The sequence below is a fragment of the Macrosteles quadrilineatus genome, unplaced genomic scaffold (assembly GCF_028750875.1).
Source record: "Macrosteles quadrilineatus isolate MER2022 unplaced genomic scaffold, UCM_ALF_1.0 Scaffold_4__1_contigs__length_99947679, whole genome shotgun sequence".
Classification (NCBI taxonomy): Eukaryota; Metazoa; Arthropoda; class Insecta; order Hemiptera; family Cicadellidae; genus Macrosteles; species Macrosteles quadrilineatus.
In genome coordinates this window covers 99446305-99467451 of record NW_026542597.1, presented here as the reverse complement: position 1 = coordinate 99467451, position 21147 = coordinate 99446305, and the positions used below count along the sequence as shown (strand labels likewise).

At 33.2% G+C, this 21147-nt stretch overlaps 1 protein-coding gene across 7 annotated transcripts in view; it reads right to left on the bottom strand.

The window, feature by feature from the left end:
* LOC128991704 (monocarboxylate transporter 2-like) overlaps window positions 1-21147 on the bottom strand; it is a 512626-nt gene that overhangs the window by 94340 nt on the left and 397139 nt on the right. The gene's annotated exons all lie outside the window — the stretch shown is intronic.

The following is a 21147-nucleotide window of genomic DNA, read 5'->3' as shown; positions in this document are numbered from 1 at the left end:
ACTTTTGCTCTTTCCCAAACTTCCAATTGATTTTAAAATAAAATGCTTCTTAACATAAAACAAATCAAGACCCATTTGAATACTTATAGTTGGCTAGCTAAGGGATTATGATTGTCCCCAATAGTTCGAGTCTGGACAGACCTTTACCAAAGGTTTTTAGTAGATTTTAATGGCTGAGGACCCATAAAATCTTGGTCAGTGGCAAAGCCATTATCTCATTTATCCTTCCCTCATCTTCACCTTATAATCGTCAGGTTAATCTGAGCACGTCGTGATAAAGCCGGCTCCAGACATTTTTGCACATTTTGATGTGGTCGAATATTTTTGCTATTCCAAAACGAACAGTTTCTCGGAAAACAACGTAAACGTTTACTCGTTAATTGGCTAATTGCTAGAAGACTAGAAATAACTAGATCGCCGAACGTAAAATATTCCGTGCTTTGCGAATGGCGCATGTCTGGAGTCGGCTTAAGTAACAAAGTAGATAAAATACTACTTCTACGCTAAGTTGGTTAAGTTGAACTTAAAAGTGTTTTAAACCACAAAAACACGTTTAATTAGTGGCCAAATTTGACAATCAATGGTTCCTAATAACTCATTGTCGTTATAACGAGAACACTCACAATTTATATGGTTTTATGGAAAAAAACTACAACCTAGTAGAAATAATGATAAATGAATTATGACGTGAACAATTATATAAAATCATCCGCAAGACTGTCAACAGTGATCAAAATTTATAACACAAAAATCAAAAAAGATCTAGGTGTTAAAAGTTCTATTATTTACTGTATTTAGTAATAAAACATATTTTTTATAGAAAATATTTACTTTCTACTGGGGATAAATGTTAACCTTGAACAGTTTACTGCTGATAACCACAGCGTCTCAGTTTCTACGTAGCTCTTAAACATGTCAACCGTGTAAAACCACGGTATAACAGAAATGAGGTTGGTTTTACGACAAGCTCCAATCTTAAAAACAAGTGTTTAGTGTTCAATAGTTTAGTCGAGTACCTCGAACACTGTTTAGGTTTGCGGTATTCATAAAATGGTACATCACACTTTATTGTCTGTATATTGAAAAGTAGTTCCGACTTTTATTTAAATCCAGCACAATTCCGGTACATATACAAAAATATTGCTCAAAATCTGAACATTCTGTTAGTATTACTTTCGGAAAATTATTTTCACTAATTTCGTTTGATAATTTATGCTTGATACTAAACTAAGGTATAAAAGTATCCAATAAGTAAAATGTATACATCCTGAAATATATGTAAAATCATGATCACATTCGGTTTCTTTGGATATCTCAACAAAACCATTTTAACACCTAAACCGTTTAATTTAACTATTTAGATTTATGGAAATAATTATTTAAAAAATAGTAGAATTTTCCTAGTTTTGTTTTAAGTTTAACTTACAAAATCGTATATTAAACTATCCATGGTAATACGTATAGTTATATGATTTTTCAATAGTTATTTACTTACAGACCTGGAAGATTAATATCACCAAATTACCTGAAACAATATAAAAAGTAAAATATACATAGCAAAGTTATTTTGTAAACATTCTTCTATAAATGTTTTCATTATCAAAGTTTGTATACTAAATGCTTTATTGACTAAACCATATACATGAGGGATTATATTTATTAAATGAAAGAACCTCGAAAAGTTCTAGATATGAGATAGAACTTGTAAGATACCCACATCTGGGTTCAATCAGAACGAATATAAAACTGGTTGAACATAAACCATGATAATGTCGGCTTGTTTACGACTGAAAATAAAATTGTAGATTTATTCTGGTCCTCCTTACTGTGTTCTGCGTTCTAATAAGTTTCTTGGAAATCTGTCTGAGGATTTGGACATAATAAAGTCCAAGTTTTGTTTTAAAATGTTCATGTTGAGGTGTAAATACTTTCTACTGTGAAGTTTTTTTTTCAAAATCCATAAAGCTTGGAATTATAAGATTTTACGGTTGCAGTTTATTAAATATATCGTTACATAATAGGTAAACAGATTTATGAAATTAAGTAGGTACATAATAAACTAATTATATTGGTAAAAATAAATGTTTACGTTTTTCATTTATTTCTCTAAACAGGTGCTTACACTATAACTATTAAATGTGGTAAGTTCATTTTATATATTGTGTACTAAGATTCCGTTTAAAATCATTGTATTTATCACTAAATGTAATATTAACACGAAGAAAGGGGCTTTAAACCCCCAATCAATGCCTGATCAAATGAATGTTGATCGTATTCGTAATTTCTTATATATTAATAAAAGGAAGAAACAAATTGTTTTTCCTACAGTTACCTAACAATGTACATGTTCTCTTACTGATTTGAGAAAGCAAAGTCGCCAATTCGCTCATCAGTGAGACAATGTTAACATTGTCTCACTCTAATTACTTTGTCTCACTCCAGATTTGCAATGTGAAGGCACGAAATAGTGAGCGCGTAACATGCAGGCAACGTCGTATGCGCGCGAAATACGTTGGCAACACTGGCTGTAAATCAGCTGGTCAGCTGTTGTACTGTTGTATTTGTCACTTCACATTAAATGTTATATTAAAAGTTCACTTCTGTGTAAAAATAGGTTATGTTTCTTCACCAATTTATTTGTTTTATGGTAACTGTAGGAAAAGTATAATGTGCAACTCGAGTTCAAAGTACAATTGCCTCACTCGAGAAACCATTCCTCACTCGCCTACGGCTCGTGAGTAAGGATTTCTCTCGAGTGAGTCAATTGCTCACTTTTCTCACTAGTTGCACAAATAACTAATGTTTAACAATTTCGGCAAATAATAAATTAAAATTATAAAACTTTAAGGCAATAAAAACAACAGTTTCAGGTCGATGAAGTGCTGTATGAATATTTTTAAACTAATTAAATTGTTTATTATGATTATGGTAGTAGGCGAGAAATACAGTGCCTCTCAGAATCATTATGTAAAGTAGTTTGGAAAACGAGAACATAGAACGACCCAATCTTTCTTGAAATCGTTTGCTTTGAATCAACGTCAAAAGGAAATCTGTAAAGGGTTTCTAAGGCTACTGAGACTAAATAGCTCAAGTTTTGCGCCCCAATCAGTTATTATTTATATTAGGCCTATTTTATTACAACTGTAATAACTTATAAACATTTAAAAATTTAGGTTATAATTAAACATCTCACCGATTTTATGTTATCTCCTCGCCAATCAATGCTTATAGTAGGTGTTGTCAACAAAAAAAGTGTTTAAAACGTTAACAATCTATATTTTCCCTGAAGTTTGGACCATTGTAGAATTACCTGACCAATCTGCTGAACCTGTGAAAACCGCAATAAGTGAAAATGAGCGACGCTGTTTTATGACCCGCTGTAAAAATGATTGGCTCGCTGCGTGGGTAGGAGCTGAATGTGTCCAAACCTGAGAACACGCTTGAGTTTTGTCTGTTTAATGTTGGAGTATCATTGAATAACTTGGGGCATTAGACTGGGTACCAGCCAAAAAATAGAAAATTATATTTTGCTAGTAAAGAAAACGTTAAAGGGTTTATGTTTCCGTTTTGAAAATCTTTACTATTAACTTTTTCTGACAAATAATATAAAATATGTTACAAAATAATAAGAATAGTGCACAAAATGGATATTTGAGATTTTTTCAGCATTTATTGGAATTTAAGCTTCTATCAAGCGATTTACAGTATTTTGTAATTGTAGACGTTCATTTGAAAGTGCATTAAACATTTAATTTTATGAAATGTCAAATTAAAGCGTGAATATTTTAACTTTTTTTACTCTTAATCAAGCGGAAAGGGGTCAGAAAAGGGAGGTAGGGATGAATGGAGGTATCTCGTCCACTAAGATGATTAAAAAAACCTCATTTGGGTTAAAACTAGATTTAAGTTACTCTGAAATTCGGTTTTGTTAGTTCTCATATTATATTTACCCGCTTTGTCGAATGAAATTGAAAGGCGTTTAGTTGCATTTTTTTAAGGAGGCGATTTATGTTAGGCTTAATAGATTGAACAACAAGATGGTGCTTATTAATTGGGACATTTGAATTAAATTCAGCCGAGATAAAATTAAGGTTAAAAATAACCATACATAAGAAATAATAATAGATCCTTACTGCACACTTTTCAGTCCAACACTAACTGGTCAGTTTGTATTTCTCGTTAAAAAGTCCCAAACTATTCATGTTTGGAGCGTATTCGTGCCAAACTGCACATAAGGAAGTAGTCCCGATATAAAGGATGATCTAGAGATAGAAATCAGGCGTCTCTTAGTCAGTGGAATGCCTTGATAAATAAGGTAAAACATAAAGTCCAATCATAGTGATACAAGGCGATTGGCCTAATTGAAGCAGGTGGAACGATTAAAATGCTAATTCGACTGGACACGGCGGAGCCGTGAGAAATGGTTTCTGTTAGAGAAGCTCGGTGGTGACTAAGTGTCGAGTGATTTCTTTTATGTATAATATGTGATACGCAAATGTGGCTAGCATGTCTTTGATTGAAAATAATAATATACGAAAGTTAAGTTTAATTTTAATTGATCATTTGAATTAATATATTCGTAGTTGTATACATGATGCTCTATTTCGGACAGTTTATGACCTCATAGTTTGACATCTAACAATAGGCTCAAAAGTAGGGTTAAATCTAAAGAAAAATACGTATCGTATTTTCTAAAGAAATTTCACTTCCGAATATTTTTGCGAATAAAAGCAAAAATAGATTTGGTACATTCTGTTAGATTGAATAATTAAAGTAAATAAATTAATTATTTCCACGAGGTAAATACTCCACTTATATTATTTAGAAATATCATTGAAAAGAAATCGTTAATGGACTGAACGTATTCTAAATTATGTTTTTAAACTTGAAGAACTAATTTAAGGACCTATAAGTACCGTTTAAACCTTTTTTGAAACTTAACAAAACATTATAATTGAAGTAGGCTATAGGAATACAAATAAGAGCCAAAATCAAAGATGGTATGCTTTTTAAAATCTGTAACGAGCAACAACTTACTGTATTGTAAATAAATAGTCAGCTAATCATTTTTTTTAGATCCGTGAAACTAAATTAAATTGTCTTTAGAAAATAAGTCTTAAATCTTAAGGTAGTTCTTTAAATATCAAGGAGTCATGTTAAACAAAGCAAAACAAAAATTTTGCATTTTGCCATTAAATTACACCAACATAGCTTTAGGAAATAACTATGAACAAATCTTAGTCTTCTGAGTTAAATGTATTTTACTCAGCAAATACTAACGGATATAAAATTAAAAATAATAACCTGGACAACATTCCCGTATCCAGTGGTGGTTTTAGATCCACCATAAATTACACTTTTTGAATAAGTTATACGAAAATTTTAAACAACAAGCACTCTGTATTTAGGATTTCCCACCAAAGAATCGTTCTATAGTTTTTCGTGCTTATGGACGATAAGTCTAAGTTTATATTTTAACATTGGCAGGGTAAAACTACGACCAGTGTTTATTTAAAGCGCGCCGCACGTCGAGTACAAGGCTCCAATCAACATGCAAATGCACTATAATCGAATTTCAATTTCTGCCAGACATTGCGTCCCAGCCAAGTGGCTAATTGATATTTACGTTGCCAGAGAACAGAGAACAGGTCCGTGGTAATCAATGGCGAAAGTAATTCCTCCCTGGATTAGTGATTTACAATTGCCGCAGTTGCTTGCGAATCTCTATTTAATTACATTAGTTATTTATTGGTTACGTGGTTGGACTTTTTGATAGAGTAAGTGGAAATCATTAAGAGGTGTCTCTATCAGGAAACACAATGTATATTGTTTTAATGTTCACGAACACCTAAATACATTTAAATTATCAAAACACGGATTTAACTATCCGCCGGGATTTAAAATGTTTCTCAACTCCATTAGGAAAAATCTATGTTTGGAATACTAAAACGTGGAATGGATGAATCTCATAAGGGAAATATTTCTTTTTAATCGTTTTGTTTGAATCAACGTCAAAAGTAAGACATAAAGTCTACATTTGAATAATAATTATTTAATTTACTAAAAAGTTTAAAATTTAGATTTTATTTAATTAGTCGTACTAATAAAATAATTTTCAAATACACATAACAGTATTAATTAATTTTTTTTAAAATACACTGGACTTTAGCATTTGGATATCGACGATATTCGAATATCATAATTAAAATTAAAACTACCTGGAAAATACACTTTTGATTGATTTGATTTCAATAAGGGTAAAAAATTAAGAATTCATATTATGCCCTATACAATTTTAAATTACATCAGCTATAAAAAATTAATACAGTTGTCGGAAGTCAAAATTATTTTATAGACTACTTCAATCAACCGTTATTTTTTTTCAAAATCAATATTGGATATGAATGGTTAAACACTGAAAAATAAATAAAATAGCTAGCCGTAAAAACGTGAGTCCACGAGACCCATTTGAAAAGATCCTTTTATCTTGAACAGGTACAAAATCATGTCCATCCCAAATTAACGATTAACTTTATTTTATATAATAAAAGTACGATTTATATTCAAATTCATATGACATACCTGTAGCAATAAAGACATTTACGAAAGGTCTACTAAGAATAGACTATTATTCCGATCGTTTAAACGTCCAGGTGCGCCTGTTACATCGTGGAATCGTGATGGACCTTATATAGGGCCGCCATTGGGTGGGGGACATTTTCCGTAATTGCCTTAAGAGTCGTTGCTTACTTTTGTTGAGAGAGTTTAGCCTAATGCCCTTAAGTGTATTAAAAGATAAACGTTTTGGCCGATTTGTTTCGATTGATAAAACGACATCAAATCCATTATCTAATGCTTTTTGAGTTCATGGAGTTTTTTTAACATTACAAAATAACATCATGGCATGACTTGGTGTTGGATTAGTTACACTCAAGCAGACCAGTAGGCTGGATAGACTACGGAATATTCATGCAAACCTACGTCAACACTTGGTCACACGTCCAGACATGTTCGAACACCTACAGACACTAATGTAGAACTGACTACTACCTAGTTAATTATACCTCAGATACTCTGAGATTAAACTAATTGAATGTAAAATATATTTATATCACGGGTTATGTTAAAGAGTCATGAGATACATAAATTAACAAACTATACTGTCCAGTCCAATCTGTCTGGTGACGACATAAAAAATAACTTATTATTTACGTTTTAGAGGTAAAACCATTTATATTTAGACATTTTTTACACTTTAAGGTTGATCTAACCATGTTGTTCTGGTTAAAATCTACTGATCTGGAAGCAGTTTTCAGAACGCCACCTTAATTCCTCATCTAATCGACGCTGTAGAAGATCTTGCACACACACATGGGAACAAAAACGAAAACTTACAAAACTATTTCAATAATATTTTTATGTTTGCAGTTAAAAAGGAGTGTATCAACTATTCGTTTGGGACAAAAATCAAACATTCATATGGTTTCTTGAAGTGATTTTCTCAAGAGAAACCGTATAATCTTATTTATCAAATCTAGAGACAAACATTGTGAATCAACGTAAAATTCTATCCAACAACATTGTGTAGTGGATTTTGTGATTGGAGATTTAATCACAATAATATGCGTTGTAAATAAAGCGGGAAAATACTAAACAACACCTGATGTGTAGAACTATTTTCATTAACAATGTCAATATTAAATCGACGATTGGTAAACAAATTTTCTTTCTTTCTATCGATAATTTCAAATTTCTTATGTCTTACTGTGTTTTCAATTCTTTCCCATAACTGTAAAGTAACAAAGAAAGGTATCCCCAAAGTTAAAACTTTTCATTGTTACATTTTGTATCCAATTTGACCTCAATGTTTTGGCTGTAACGGGTTAAGAAAATCACTTGGTTAGCACCGAAAACTCTAAAAAATTTAAAACCACACAGCAGCATCAAAACGAGGCTTAGAAGAGCACTAGTAACATGAATAATAAGAAATAAAAGATAGTAAGAGTTATAAAGTATTAGGCTATGCCAAAATGACCATGCATACTTTTCCCGTTTCTATATACTCGTTTTACCGCGTAAAGGAGTGACACATATAGTGATGTAAAATACCCAGGTATTTAAAACTCGGGGTAAATACCCTGGGTATTTACCCGGGTAAATACCCAAAATCCATAAATACCCGGGTATTTTGGGTATTTATGAAATCGATTGAAATTCATTTTTATTTACCCCTAAATATGTTATTGTTATCATTACATGATAAATTAGGATAGTCTATAACACCTTTTACAGTAACTTGAAGCTTTGCTAGTACCTTTTATTTAATGATTTAGCACTTATGAAATCAAGACAACACCTCATCAGAGAAATATTGAACCTAAACCTACTTCTACTGTTATTAAATTATTAAAGTTAAAATTTGTATTGTGTAAATGGCTTGGAAGGCTAGACAGACCTAAGGCCTGATTGATATTGGCAGAATATTGAATGTACAGTAGACTCCCTCTTATCCGGACTCCTCGGGACCGAGGCTAGTCCAGATAACGGGTTTTCTGGTTAAACCGACGTCCCCAAAAACTTGTTAAAACGGAATCCGTGTACCGGTACTGTCATATTCGACTTTAATTTAGGAGAGCATTGTATTTAGATACGTGATCACTGGTCTCAAATCTTTCCCACAAGAACGGTCGTTTCAGTACCGCTCACTTCTTGCCAATCTAGTCAGGTTAAACCAATGGGCTGATAAAAATTGTCCGGTGAAAAGGTGTCCGGATAAGAGGGAGTCTACATTAAACTTTTCTGTGTTACCGCTTAGTTGGAAACAATAATATATTTGGATAAACCTCTACTAAAAAATGTATCTCCTGTTTTTTGGTCTAACTTATAATAAGTTATTATTTGGAAAGATTTATTGTGCTATAGATTCAAATTTGTTTAATCACAAGCTTATGAAATTAGTTTTTTCTATACCAACAAAAGATCTAGAACAAAAATATTATTAAATCCTGCCATCCTACAGATTGAATTTAAATTATTTTCTTAAGTTGTTTACACATAGGCCACTACTAGGTTAAATTTTCCTGTCTTTCTAAATAATAATTATTACTTTACAAATTATTTTTCTTCACTTTTAATAAAATAAATTCATCTATCTATCATAGAAATTAAAAAACCATAAGTAGTCAGGACCAGTGCAACCATGCGACCAGGGTATTTATGCCGATTATGCTTTATGCTCAGACCTGGGTATTTATGGATATTATACCGAGAAGTAAAATGCAAGTAGTGACCATATGAAATTTTGTTTAAAACATTTTATTATAATTTTGCTATCCTTACAAGGTAATAATTGCAAAAAAACATCTCAATCTTCTCTAACTTTAATACAAATTATAAATACCCAGTTTTTGGGTATTTACCCGGGCCTGGGGTAAATACCCAGGTAAATACCCAATTTATATTTACCTACCCACTGGGTATTTACCCGGCCCACATCACTAGACACATATGAATTGTAGTCTTATAATGCACAAGCAGTAGAATGAGTTAGTGTCCGGTTGAAAGGCTATTAGTCAGGTGTCGTGGAAAGGCTAACCTTTGACCCAGCGACTTTAATGAGCTGTTTAAAGGTGTTAAATCACCGCCACTGGGTGCTAAATAACTGTCTAGTGATGTTGCAAATTACTGTACTGGTGTGGTTGTAATGCAACTGGTACAAATGTGGTAAACCAATATTACAAAAACATTGATAGTTATAAAATATGTAAAAATTATTCAGTTAGGTCGTAAAATCTAGAAAAGTGTGCAGTATTTTCTAAAACTAAGGTAGGCTAAGCATTTTGATATCGTTAGTTTGCTCAGAAACTGTCCAAGTATTGGCAACCCCTAATTTTTTCCCTGCACTTTTAGAGTAATAATATAGAATAATATAGAGTTCAGTTCAGGCTCATTCCGGAATAGTATACATTTAGTTAACTTTTTTACTTGTTCAAATTTTTAATGACTTTTATTGTAAGATTTCCAAGTTTACAAATTAGTTTCAGGAAGTTGTAGGTAAAAAAATGTGCTAGGGGATACCTCTAACCCTGATTTAGTGCAAAAAAAAGGAAGCGTAACCAAAAACGGCTTACATCAGCAAGATTGTAGTGCATATAAATTTTTGTAAAATACAAAACCTTTTGAAAGAATTTAAGTCATTGATTTAAGTTTTGCACGAGTACTATTTCAGTGTTATGGCAATTGTAAGGTGTAATAAATTTTTATTTTACTCTCCGGAATTGGGTCTGACGATTGAAACCCCTATTATCAAACATTTAGAGGTCATAATTATGATTATTCAATAAAGAAGAACCCAGGGAGGGTTAACAGCGGTGCGTGTAGATAATGGTAATGTTTATTTTACAGCTTTGACCCAGCCAGTGATAATTTCAGGTCTTCCTAATACCCTGGAAATAATTGAGGGATGCTACTTCACTGGGGGCTATTGGCAAATCTGCGGATGAAACTTCTGGTTGAAAACTATATATTCCAATGTAGGATGCCTCGGTTGAAATGCCTACGACTCTTTAACCTATTTTATAGGAAATGCAATCCTATGAACTCAAAGCATCTTTGATCGTGCATTAAAACACATAGGAAGTAAGCTACAGTTTTTGTGAATACATAGTCTTGAAAAATGCACGGTTCTTAACTATTAAATGTGCGTGAACAGCTGATTAGTTGAAGTTCGAATCTTTGTAATTTCACTTATTAACTCCCACCTTGATCCTCATTGGTCCGTTACCCGTGTTGTTATGAGTAAAACTATGCTGTTATGCAAGTAAACAATGCTGTTATGTGAAACTTTTTAATTCAAGTGAGCTGAAACGGCTACTTTAAAAAACTGTCATAGGTAAAACAAATGGAAAAACAGTTCAACGAGTTTTAAACTACCTTACAGTACTTGATTGTTAATAGTTTTCATGTTCTACCTTAGACTATAAAACCGTGAAAAGAACTTTACAGAATTCTAGACTTATGATTATAATTTGCACAAGAAGCTAAACGTAAAAATCTACAAATTTGCTTTTTATTTAATTTTTTTATGTTGACAAAAGTGATTGTATTTGACTGAATATCACACAGGTCTACAAAATGTATTAATCCAACCAGTGTTCGTGTCCCTCAGAGAGTGACGGATTTGCTGATGATTTATTCATTGTGACGGGTTTACATTAAAATCTCAATGTTTGTTTGTGCTGTAAAGCTATGGCGAGTGCTCAGAAAACTTAATAGTAAAAAAAAGTACTCTCCATTATACATTAACCATTATACAATAGTAATATTATTGTATTTTGAGAAAAAATGTAGATGCGAAATGTGTCTCAACATATTTAATTAGTTTCAGAGGGTATATTTTATATGGAAGAATTACAGTTGTTTTGAAAACCGACCAACTTGTTTTAAATCTTCTGTAAATAGGTAATAGAAACAGTTAACTGAATAGTCAATAACTGTGATATACTATAAGTACCACAGCGAGTATTTCAGCTTATTATTTTGCCTGGGTATGCAATGATTAGATAAAATAACATTAGACCACTAACAGGAGTATCTACCAATCTATTCACATTATCCTATTTTCACTGTAATAAATTAAACTTACTTAAATTATGAAAGGTTGATTCCAAATAAACCTGGTTAAACACATCTAAGAACCTTGTCTTACTCGCTAAGCAGTTTAATCTTAATGTATTGTTCGTTTGCAATCATATCTACGAAATCTCTTCTGAGACAATAAGGTGCCGAATGCATCCTTTGTTGGTTTTAAATCCCTTCTTGCATATACCTAATGTAACTAATCAAAGTAAATGACGGATTATGGTATCCAAACCAGGGAGTATCGCATCCACAGTTCATTCCAATAATCCACAATTCGTGATCCCCGCGTAGCTGGATTACAGGAAATTCTATTCTTTTCCAATTTCGAAGAGTTTGGAAAAAGCGTTTGCTACTCTTGTATTGAGAATGCCACTAGTGTGGGAAAAACATGGATTACAACTTTGGAAGTGCATGGTTCGTACTTTGGTACACGATGATTACATGTTGGTGTAACGCCCGCATAACCTACACAAGGACGAAACTACCCATTATTTATCCAAGGTGTTACGGTACTGAGTGTGGAGGGGGGGGGAGATACTCGGAACTGAGTGTTGCTCGGCTGACCAGGTTTGTTCATTAAATCTCGCCGCATATAAACCAGTTTGGTAAACGATCCTCGGCAACGCTGGCCACTCGGGCTAATTGTGTGTGTTTCTGGTACAGGTGCACCGGCTTTTGGCAAAGAAATGGTTTTTGGTACTTGGGGCATGGTTGTTAAATTATTTAATTTAATATTTATTGCGAAATTCATTTGACAATCCTTGAAAGAAAGCGCAATACGAGTGTAGAAGTTAAAATTTTAACCATCAAGATACAACGTGTTTTCAAAGCATATTGTGATGCGGAGGTACTAAGCTGTTAGGCATTTTATAACCTGTGTCATTTGATAATCGAAATATAAAATAGTGTTTGGCAAGCAAACACCTACTTTCGGGCACGTGGCTTGAATTGGCTACATCTTGTAGATCAGATGTTAATTTATTTTGATAAAAAATTCGCTTGGTTGAAAATCTAACCATGAAAAACAAACTTCATAGTTTCCGTTTCTATTTACCTGTTCATTGTAGGTTTGTCCGTGTTTTCGAACTCTCTACACAAACAGTCAAGTGTTTGTTAGAAGCATAATTAATTGTAAGTATCTAGTAGGCCCCTATTGGCATGCAGAGGCCAGTACTCTATGAACCAATGCTCTGTGGGCCAATGTACTACGAGCCAATGTTCTATGGGCCAATGGCCACACTGGCCAATATCCAAACCAATGTGGCATTTTACATTAGCATCGGAGTGTCTGCACCAGACCCGCTCCAGCTATGTTTATGACAACCGGAGTTTGAGGTCAAATGCTTCTGTCGAACGTTTAAATTTTATACTGATATAAGATTTAAACTATGAAAGTGACGATACCAAAAATCCTCAAACAATGTGTTATATTCAATTAAATAAATTATCACAGTAATTTATACTTTTACGCAATAAATAGTTTTAAGTTTATTTCATAATGTTTACGGATGTAAAAAATAGTGTTTGTACGTGAAATTATATGAATAAAAATATCGGAAATCAGGTCATATCAGTAGACTATATATTGCTACATTTGAAGAGTGAAGGGACAACAATTTGTATCAGTATTGTTTAAAGTTATTTTTAAGGATTCAATTATGTATTTCCATATTACAATAATTCATATGATTTCCCTCAAGTTTATGTAATAGCTATTATTTGACGAAAAAAATTTGATTGAACTATAAAATCGTGAGTCCATAATTGAGTCAACGCAAATAATGTTTCAACCTCATGAGAATTACAGTGAATGTATTTTGATTTGACTAACTATGATTGGTAACTAAAAAAACCCCTAAACCCCCTAATGAATCTCAATTATATTACTTGGTACAATAGAAATGAAAATAGTAAACTTGTATGAATTATACTGCCTTTAAATTTGTAAAATTAATTTGAATATATATTTCATGTATATATGTAAATAAGGGGTTTCCTACCTACCGAATCCCGGCTGTACCCTGAAACTCGCAGGCACTGAAACACTCGCACGGTATTCACAATTTCACAGTGAGAAATGCCCACCTTAAATTCTTACTTTTACAATACCCTATTTATATACCTAACTTAAGCATTTGGTCGTGATTGAAATAACCCTTTATTACACTCAACAACTGCATAACTGACCACCCAACCATGCCGCAGACCCATGCTCAAGGAAGGTCGGGGCTAGAGTCTACATTTGCATGTTGATTGGATGCTTGTACCTCAACAAATGGTTACTGCGCATCGAGAATAGCAATAACAATATACAACAGTAATCGAATCATACAATCTGCAGGATACATTCTTTGCATCGCTAGGAAATCTTTATCCAACCCAACCGATCTTAGTTAATAGTTAACCGATATTAGCTGATAGTTACAATATAGATGTAGGAGCTAATTGAATCGCTCTTGTTGATTTATTTAAAACCACCCAACAAAACTCGGCAGATATACACCAAGCGTTTAACAATATATAATTCGGCATGGTAATTTCATCACAAGAAGACGCCGCATGATTTTAGTGATGTTTACAGCATCACATTGCCGCATAACACAAGTTATATTTACGTTTGGACGACTTACAACCAGTCATACATAATGTAATATCAATAGTAATTTTAACTTATTTCTTAAGCCCCTGAGCTTTAAGTAAACACAAAAACTAGGTTAACCCTTCACCAATCAACGATGACGTACAGCAGTTCAATTATACCAATACATGGACGAAGGTATAAACCTTACTTTTTTATTTATAATCACTAAAAACCACATAAAATCATGAATATCTATATAATTAATACGCTACATGAAACTTTGTCGGTTGAACTCCTCCGCCATTTCTTAACCGATTTTATCCATTGACGTCTCATTGGAAAGAGCGCGTCGCGTAGATTTGCAAACTGGCCTTACATTTTTCTAAAAGTCCCTTGGGCTCCGCCCCAGTGGCTTTGAAATTTCCCATGTTATCCTTATGAAGAACATGATTGTTTACATTTTGATCAGCTGTATAGTTTAATTGCTGTTATTTATTATTCAATTCAATGAAACGCATTGAGTACATTTATTTACTACGAGTTTGTATAAACATAACCCCCAAGACGGATCGTGTTAGTATGGTCGTATCTTAAATTTGTGTATTTATCGTTGTTTTGTGTCACTACGAGGGATCGTGTTAGCATGATTGTAACTTAAATGTTTGTATTTATCGTTGTTTTGTGTAGCTATAATTTGTTTATTTGTTGTTTTTTTTTTCTTTTAAATGCCTCCGACGCGACAACGAAACATAGGCAGAAGGCGTAATCGTGATAACGACCGCAGCTACAGAACAGTGGCGCATAGGTTACAAATGCGCCCTAAAACGCTATACCCCAAAACGACTTTTCGTTCTCAATAACTGACCCTCTATCAATGACCTGTGTTGCCTGTACAGCAAGGCATTTTGGGAAGAATAAAACTGGTCGGAATGGTTTATCAATAACAAAGATAAACATGGTCTTACACACACCGGAGTTACATGGAGTTACACACCGGTAATCTTTGAGTTGACTCTTTTACTCATTATAAATATGACTGTTATTCGTTTTTAAATGACTCCTGTAATACTTTGCAATTATTGCTCGAATTCGAGCAACATGAATTCGATGTATATGATTAAACGGCACCACACGATATCTGTATCACAATGCCGCATACTATCTGATGATCTATCGCCGTACATCGCACTAGCTGAGTATATTCACAACAAAGGTATCACCTTCCATTCTCCGTCAGTAAATGTCACACTATCAGATATCATCTTATCAGTCAGGTGTCCGAAGATAAGGAGTCACGGATATCTAATCATCACGACCACAAAGTGACCTTTGGCCCTGCGCACCTCTCACTTGGCAAAAAGCTAATTAGAAATGGTATCATATGAACAATTTCTCTTAAGAGTTTAAGAGCTTTCATGTGCCTGTTCTTATGTATTAGCGTTAAAACTGTGAGGTTAACGCATTAGTTTTAGATTTGTACTCCGTAGAATCTTGTAATTATTTGAAACAGTGGAATTCGGCCGGTTGCTGGTTGTTAAAGTTTATTTTTTTATTTTTAGTCAGGGTCTTTAACAAATGTAATAGCTATGTCTAGTAAACGTAATAACAAACGTTTATAGCTCATACGTTTATCAACACACACAACAGTTTATCCTACTAGTTAACAATATTGTTTGATACTACAAATGAAAAGTAAAATAAACAAGTTGAATCGAAATGTATTGGATATGTCGTTAAATTTTGACAGCTTTCTTACACCAACCACTCATACGTTACTACAGGATTTTGTTAAACAGTTATAACATTGTGTAAGTGACTATTTTTAGACGTTACTTAGTTTGGCATTCAAAGATACTAATTATATCAGACGCTAAATTGCCGCTTGTTACTTTAACGACGGATTTGACGCGTCAAGCACAAGTGTCTTGAAGTAGCTTTGAGATAAAATAATAATTTCTTTTTTTTATGAACTAAGGTTGTAAGCATCATTGTCTCATAAGTACTCCACTTTACTTACTTTAATACATGTTTGTTTTTATTAACATAGTTTTCTTTTTATTATTACATTGTCAAAGTAATTTTCGCTCTGAACATTATTTACCCTGTCATGAACAGCTGTCGGTGCGAAAATCTAGCGTCGACTAAAGACCTCTGAAATAACGGAGTAGCTCTCTGGCATTCTTAGCGATGCAGTCAGCTGAACTTCTATGAAACCATGAATGTAGAGAAGTAAATTAGATTTGGTGTTCTCTTGGTCGAAATTTCTTATTTATGTAGTTATGTTATTTGAAAATACAATTAAATAGTTAAACATAACCCTATACCTGCTAAACCAATGTTCATTTTCAGGATCATTGTTAAAGATTTCTCATCGTTTAGCTGGGCCTATCATATGTTATGTATAGGATTTAAATAAATGTATGATGATCTTACAACGTCCCTAAATATGATTGGCAGATCTAATGAAAAAATACCCCCACCACAGTAAACCTGCAGACTAAGCGAATTTCCACTTGTCTGATTAATTTTTTACTAAAATATTTCCATAAATAAGACATATTTATTCCCAATTTAAATAGCAATAGATTTAAAGATTGCTTAAACATATAGATAAACAATTGTAGACCTCATTTCTTATTGGTGCCAATATTTAAAACAATAAAACGATTATTAAGTTGAAAAATTCTATAATAAACCTTAAAAACAAATAAGACTTGACATGTAAAATGGATAAGTAGACACGTGTAGTGTTGATGTGTTTGGTGTTTCGATCAGTTAGTTTTACAAAATAGCGGAGGAAGGCCAAATTCCAGAGCTTTTGAAATCCAAAATAACGATCGCCGATATTACCCGCGTTATAAACAGATTTTAGTGAAAATATGGGATATTGAAAGCTATAAACGTCTACGCTGAAAATAGGCCGCGTAAATTCTCGTGTTTTACCAACACCCATGTGTCCTCTAAACGACCATCAGCCTTCAATAGCTCTTTGTTTTGGTGTGAAGTATGTTTGCATGGTTTTACTTAAACAGTTTGAGAGCTAATAAACAATAATTTACAGTAAATAATTGATATTATAGACAACAGTTTGGGTCAAAAGAGCTGCCAGATTGTTTCACTCAAGTAATGAAAACATCAAATTGACTTTGAATGGTTTTGTTTGGACTTAATTCTTTATTATGTTTAACAATTCCTTTAATTATTAAACTCGTTAGCGTCAAGAAATTTGGTTGGATATTTGATTATTTATAAATTTTCACAGAAAGTAAGACACAAATAGGACTGTCGCATACAATTCGTGCTTCAATAATAAGTATATTATGAGTACGAGGGTTAGATATGCACACTACTGAATGTTATTAGTTATGAAATCGTTCTTCTAAAGTTGAATAGAAACACATTCATACTATCGGTCACTCAGGCAATACTAACAGAAGATGAATATTTTCTATGTCTGTGTGCCTAAATCTTATAGCCTATATTACAAAATTTGGTTTTTCTTTTCCGAGTTCGTTTTACTCTTCTATCCGACTGATTTTCGCGCACAGATTTCACGTGAAGCCTAGGCATATACTTGTCTAATGCATCAATCGACCAAAAACATGAGTTTGAGTTATTTCAAATTCTTACTTCTATTTAATATTTATTTCACCACTTATAACTATATAATCCTATATATTTTGGTCTAAGAACCTTCAGTGAAATTCGGCTTTCATTTAAGCTATTAGTTATTAAAATCAAACAGTTTCAAGCAAACGCAAGGCGAACAACCAACCAAAAATTATTTTTATAAGGTTTTTCTATGATAAAAAATCAATAGCTCCTTTATTGTTTATGTTTTTGTTTTTTTTTTAGACTCAAAATAATCAGTAAATTAATGGCTTTTATTTAAGCTATTGATCGGTTGAATCAGTTAATTTCAAGATTGTGCATTAGGCCTACTCAATCAAAAATAATAAATTTTATTATTTCTTGGATAGTATTTATCCCAATGCTGCTGCGGAGCAGCATGAGTAGACACGTATGGGTTCACTGGCTATACAAAATTATTTTAAAATATTATTCAATGATGATTTGCTATTAGAGTCGGGGTTTCGCCGTTGTGTTTTGCTTGGTAAAATCCTCATACTAAAATGTATTTTTGTATTTCAACATATAACTTTAAATATTTTAAAATATACAAAAAATATTTATTCATCTAGTAAGTATTATTTATTAAAATTGATGAACTCTTTACGAATATAACTGATAAAAGCTCCATTCAACGTGAACATATACTAGAGAAAGTCCAAACCACAGCGGAGCTACAATTCAGATAAACTACTTGTATTTCCTCTATTTACAACCAAATTATACATGATGGTTTAAAATCAATTCTTAAATATCTCTTGTTCACCTTTCTCGTTTTCCCAGGTTGTTGGCGCTGTTTTATGGGGTGCTATTTTATCAGGGAGGTCTCTTGAGATACGAAGTGCCATTTGACCTTTGACCTCCACACGGGATGACCTCATGCCCAGACCTTTCACTGGCTCGTAATAATCGCGCGTGTACCAGTATTGGGAGGGCTGGAACTGCACTCACGGTCAGTCCCTGGTCCTAATCCAACTACGGAACTGCACTCACGGTCACTTTGAGCCTTTCTGGGGGTACCGGAACTGCACTCACGGTCAGTTTTTATTTAGCCTATATCACATTGTGCAACACCATGATTGAATTGATTAAAACTTAGTTGAAATATATTGAAAAGTTTTAATTAAATTAATCTAAACGTCAAAAGATTTACTTACTACTGACATTGTAAAAAATACACATGTGTACAGAAAATTCTAGCATAGTATTTACGATAACATGATATTCTTATTATAACGAAGCTTATTTTGTAAAGGTTAGGTTCGGTTAGTTATTGTTGTATTTATTGGGACAGACACTAAAACGTGTATTAAATAAATTATTGGATAAAGTAAGACAGAGGACGGAATAAACAGATGACTAAGGGGCTAGCGAAGCGTTCAGCCGTGAAAGACAGATTTTTGACCGTGAGTGCAGTTCCATATGGCTTAGGCGTTCCATATAAGTAGGCTATAACCATCGATGTATAATAACTCCGCTATAACAGGCTTCAAAAGAGATCAGAGATCTTTATAGCTGATGATACTATTTCAGTGACAAAAATGCCCTAAAAAAATTTCCATGGCAATACTTTTGGTTTCCATAGAGTTCAAAATGACGTGAGTTAACGTGATTTATCTGCCAACGTAAAATGTTCGTTAAGATAGGAAGAAAATCGGTTGTTTTGTTGGTGTCTACGTGGGCAGCGAAAATAAAGTATTTCTTGTACACATTTAAGAATTGTGGATATTTATAGTCATGCACTGTGTATGCGATACTCCCTAGTGTGGATTAACGTCTGCACTATAAGTATGCCTACGTCGATATTAAAGGAAGACTAGTAAAAGGCTCGTAAATTGCATAAATGGACTCAACACGTCGATTGTAACACGCGTACTCAACACTGACCGCAAACTTGTGGGTAAAGTTATTTAACACGATGTTGTTTAAAAGAGATTTATGCATTATTTTCAAAGTAAACAGAACTTTTTAAAACCATTCCACGGTTAATGTGCGTATGTTCTCCGCAGTTCGAGTACTAGAAAGAAACTGTGGTCAATCGACATATAACTGATGTTGAGTTGTTTTCACAACTGATTTGTTTTGGTTTTATACTCACATCTCTCAGACTTGGTTTCCGGGTGGATTTACATTTTGATCGAACCGCGCCCATATGGTCGTCCATCATGCAGATCAATTGGGTTAAGCCTGCAAAGCCCTTGTCTCATTCCCTAAATATATTGTTTGTATTCAGTCAAATAAAGTTTAACATGTTTTTCACTATGTAGAAAGATGAAACTTAGCTCACTCTGAAGGTGAGAACAAATTGTATGATTTATATAGTAAATGCATTATATTTTGTCTGTTGTATTTGAACTAGTCTTAATAAAATCATATGGATGGTGGTTATAGTGCGTCTGTTCTGCAGGTACAAGAGTTCAAGCCCAGTAATTAACATATGCATTTGAACAATAAGAAAACAGACCAATCCGTTGGTTCGGAGTTCAGCTGGAGAAGGCTTACTTATGAAGCAAAGGAAAACAGTAAAGTTTTAAAACACTAGGCTAAATTTCTTATTTACTCTTCATATTGAAAAATCACCTACACTTAAAGCCGTAAAAAAGTTATAGAAGTAATGTAGCATTTAAAGTCGTACTAGTACCCCACCTCTACCCGAAATTATTAAAAGTTTAAGTTCACTAGATAGTTGAAATAAAACAAGTGTTGTCTACAGCCTGTAGTCTCTTGTAATTCACCTCACAGCTACAAAACAGCTGGTTTCGTTCCACCATTCCTCATCCCGGTTACGAGAGGTCCGCTGTTCCCTCGTCTCACATACCTTGCGTCTGTCCGCGAAACAAATCACCTAGTAGAACGGTATACTGTTTACAAGCCGACACTGCGGTAGCTAGTTCTAGGCCAGAGAGTTGTCTAGACTAGCAGCATTGGTGAAGGAGTCTGTTGTAATTGAAAGGTTTTCCAATAAAATATACTTGTGTCTAGTCATACAATAATGGTGTACTATGTTTCTCCTAAATGATTTAAGTACGTGAATAGTAACTGTAGAACATTATTTTACTCCTACAATTATTCATACTTTCTAGTTGATCATTATTCAAACTATAATAAAACGGTAGCCTATTGATTTTACCCAACTGCAGCATAGAGCCATCGGCTAGAATAATAATCACTTAATATAGTTCTTAAATTATATTAAACACGATTGTTACTACAATTGTAGTACAATATTCCGTCATGCGAAATATTTTTCTCCATTCAAATTTAGCAATCAAACAAAACTGAATACAACCAACCTA